The sequence below is a fragment of the Salvia hispanica genome, chromosome 5 (assembly GCF_023119035.1).
Source record: "Salvia hispanica cultivar TCC Black 2014 chromosome 5, UniMelb_Shisp_WGS_1.0, whole genome shotgun sequence".
NCBI lineage: Eukaryota > Viridiplantae > Streptophyta > Magnoliopsida > Lamiales > Lamiaceae > Salvia > Salvia hispanica.
In genome coordinates, this window is record NC_062969.1 from 29,500,215 (window position 1) to 29,504,788 (window position 4,574).

Here is a 4,574-nt window from a genome sequence, read left to right on the forward strand (position 1 = left end):
CGTCCTTTCAAAGTATTAACTGTGCTAGGGTATTGTAGTTTGGAATTTGTATAACCATAAAAGTGAAAGCACATCCCTGGAATTCCCTTATCTCTATACTTTTCTCTCCGTGATTTGCTTGCATTTAGTTGTTTACTGTTTTTAATATTTACTGTTTTCAAAAAGTTACAAAAAATTCTTGTTTCTCCAGATAGTAATTGAGTTCTAGTAGAAGATAGACACTTTGTGTACATCTTCCCCGTGTTCGATACCCGGTACTAACCTTTTGCTATACTATACCTACTCTGTATACTTGCAGGTATTTATAGGGTGCAAATAAAAAGTGCATCAAGCAGACCACTTGTCAAGGTTGGAACACCCGGTGGAGGGAGAAGACTTGTCTCAAGAAATCAACGAGGACTTCCCAGATGAGCACCTGTTTTTCACTCAAGCCACTTTTCCTTGGTACGCTGATATTGTCAATTATTTGGCGGCAAAGGTGCATTCTCCCGATCTTACTCCTTATCAGAAAAAGAAATTTTATAGAGATGTACGATCTTGCTTTTGGGATGAGCCCTACTTGTTCAAAAGATGTGCAGATACTATACTTAGGAGATGTGTCCCTCAAGAAGATTGGGTGGCTATAGTCGAAAGGTGCCATTCGTCCCCCACTGGAGGCCACTTTGGTGTGCAAAGAACCGCGATAAAAGTCTTGCAAAGTGGATTCTATTGGCCTACCATTTTTCGCAACTCCGCTAGTTTTGTTCTCCAATGCAATGAATGTCAACGGACATGTGGAATTTCTAAGAAGAAGGAGATGCCGATGCACACCATCATTGAGGTAGAATTGTTTGATGTATGGGGTATAGATTTTATGGGACCGTTCCCGAAATCAGGAGAGTACCAATATATCTTACTTGCAGTAGAATATGTTTCTAGATGGGTGGAAGCAATTCCAACCAAAACTAACGATTCTAAAGTTGTCATTCCTTTTGTTAGAAAGAACATCTTTTGCAGGTTTGGTACGCCCCGCGCCCTTATTAGTGATGGAGGATCTCACTTCAACAATAGATGGCTAGACAGCGTGTTGGACAAATATGGAGTCAAACATAGAGTAACTTCGCCCTATCATCCTCAAGCAAATGGGCAAACTGAGTTAGCAAACAAGGAAATCAAGTCAGTCCTTCAAAAGACGGTGAGTGTGAATCGTAAAGATTGGGCACTCCGGTTGGATGACGCATTGTGGGCATATCGTACCGCCTACAAAGGCCCCATAGGTATGTCTCCTTATCAACTTGTGTTTGGTAAGTCTTGTCATATGCCTCTTGAGATGGAATACATGTCATATTGGGCGATCAAAAAGTTGAACCATGACTTTCACAAACCCGGTGAAGAAAGACGTCTTTTTCTAAATGAGATGTACGAATTTAGGATGGAGGCTTACGACAGTTCATCAATTTATAAGGAAAGAATGAAGGCTTACCATGACCGTATGATCAGCCCGCGAGAGCTCACGCTGGGGGATGTAGTTCTATTGCACAATTCGAGACTTTCTCTATTCCCCGGAAAGTTGAGGTCTAAATGGACCGGCCCGTACATGATCAAGAAGATATATGATAGTGGAACAGTGGAATTGCTAGCTCCGGATGGACAATTGTTTCAAGCAAATGGCCACCGTGTGAAAAAGTATTATAGTTCGGACAAGATAGTGGATGAGGAGGTTGATCTAGAGGAACCTCCCAAGGAGTAAAGAAGGGGGTAACGTCAAGCTAATGACTATAAAAGAGCGCTTGTTGGGAGGCAACCCAACCTTGTTTTTGAAAATTTTTGCTTTAATTTTAAGTATTTGTGGTTTAGTTTAATTTTTGTGCGTTGAAAAATTTTCGCAGGTTCTGACCTCTACGCGGCGATCGCCGCATATGTTGCGGCGGTCCGCCACCTGCTCGCTGGACCAATCTGTTGCTGCGCGGCGACCGCCGGACATGCCGCCACCTCGGCTCAATTTCCAGCACGATTTTTTTTCGAATTTTTTTCGAAATTTCGCCTCGTCAAGCCTCAACGAAATTTTTTTTCAAGGTACGTTTTTTTTAAGTAGTTTACTCACGTCCCTACCAACTTTACAAACTTATTTTACACTTTGTTGTAAATAAGTTTGGGGGGATGAAGTGGTGGACCGTGAGTTTAAATTTTTGTTTTAAAGCTTTAAGTTTTTGTTTTTGTTTCAATAACCCCGTAGGTGAATTTTGTGTTCTAAAAATGTTTTCTTGAATCCATGTCGTGAACTTAACATGAAGAACTTAGAAACACGCATGCTTAGGGACACACTTAAGATTGAGTTGCTGATGATATTACATTCCATCTATGTTTAAGTGTGGCTTAACATTTTGATTTGATGATTTGGTAAAAAGGTGCATAATTAGTGAATTGCTTGTTCGTCTTGAATCATGCTTATACCTTGTGAGGATTTGAGCCAAAAATTTATTCTTGTGTGATTTATCTGCATGCATGTATATGTTTCTAGAACTTACTCCTAGTCTTGCCTAAGTTTACATAGTGTTTAAGTCGATTTAGGATGATGATTGGCCATCTTTTCTTAGCCTACTTTTATCTAAGAACCATGACCCTCTAAAAATTTTATATTCAAAATTTTTCCCTTCGGAGCCAAGTTTGAGCCTTTAAGCCTTTTCTTTGGAAGCCAAAATTATGGGGACAATTCCTTGGATTAGTTAGTTTGTACTATCTTATTTTGTGAAGGAATTGGAGAGATAAGGAGGAAAGTATAAAAAAGTAGTGTGCTTAATATAAAGAAAGTACAAGTTGTGAAATTGAGAAAAATTTCAAATATGTGCTTGATCTTAGAAAAAAAAAGAAAGGATGTGTAAGAAAGAAAAAGGAAAAAAAAGTGTGAAAGTTTGAAAAAAAAAATTAAAAAAAAATCAAAGGATTGGAAAGTGAGTTGAAGGAGAAATAAATAAAGTGTTAAAAGTGTCTTGGGTTTAGAAAAGTGGAGTTACATTTACTCTACTTGGGATATTTTTATTTTTAGTCACTTTTTAGCCAAATATTCCTCGCCTACCAAAGAGTCCACATTACAACTAAAGATAAAGACCTTTCGGACTTTTGAAGCTTAATCACATTTAGTAGAGGAGGGAGTAGACTTTGAGCAAGCCTATGGTAAACTTTGCATGATGCATGATTTGAGTGCTTGTGTACACATTATCCTTATACACTTTGAGAATGAGAGAACACTTCCCATCTTTGGAAGTTTGCCACGTGCGAGGGCTTGAATTCAAGGTGTTCCACGAGTTAGTAATGAAAGTGCACTAATAAGCCTTGCTTGATTTGATTGCGTTAATACATGCTTAATCTATTCTTTCATCTTTTGAGGCAATTATGACGTCTAGTCCTTGTTCATTCCGTGCGTCTATTCTTGTGTCTTTATTGTTTTGTTTGAGGACAAACAAAAATGTAAGTTTGGGGGAGTTGATACGCTCGGATTTTGCACTGTTTTAAGGCCATTATTTAGTCCATTTTTTTATGTCAAAGTCACTCTGCACGTCCATTATTTGCATATTTTGTCTATTTTGGTATTTTGACGTGTTTTGTGAGAAATGTGCATAATTGAGCCGAAAAAGGGAGCCAAAACGCCAAGTTTGGGAATCTGGAGTCGACAGGACGAGCCGGCGCCCCGCGGGCAGATCAATGCAGGCGGTCCGCCTCGGAAAAATGTGCTTGGAAGAGAAGTGTGGCGGTCGCCGCCGAGGAACAGAACTCTCTGGAATCCAACGCGGCGACCGCCGGAAAAAGGCGGCGAATCCGAGAAGCCCTAGATTTGCGCCCAGTTTTACCATATTCGGAGATTTTTTCCTTCTACAACAAGGCAAGGGCCTCAAGCTTCATCAAAAAAGAGAGAACTTCTACTTGTAAAATAATTCATAGAGATCAAGACCTAGAGTACTTCATTGGTGCAAGGAGTTGGAGAAGGATTTCAAGAACATCAAGAACGACAAGGATTCAACCTACGGGTTTTATTTGCTTTAGTTTTATGTTCAAATTGACTTCCCTTCAATCTATGTTTTTAGCTTATTCAATTATGTGTAACTAAACTCATAGGAATCTAGGGACGTGTTAGTAACGACTTTGGTTATACAAGTTCCGTTTTCTATTTAATATCCGTTTTGTTTTTATTTTGTTTCTTCCCTAAGTAGTTTTGATGCTGCATGATTGAGTGACACAATCGTGTATGATTTAATATAACTTGCTTCATAACTGTGACAGAGTTCTAGCGAGTTAGATCCACTTAGTAGACACTACAGTTAGCTTCCTTTAAAACGACACTGTTAATTGAGAGTGAGGATATTTTAAGGGTCTTAGGAGCTTTTTGGAGTTACGTGTTAGGATCGACAACCCTAATCTTGTAATCAACGTTTGTTTCGCATGAGCATAACCTAGGTGACTCGTTCTATCAAAGTAATAACTGTGCTAGGGTATTGTAGTTGGAATTTTGTATAACCATAACTGTGAACACACATCCCTGGGATTCCCTTATCTCTATTGTCTTTCTCTTGATTTATCTGCTATTAGTTGATCTGTGC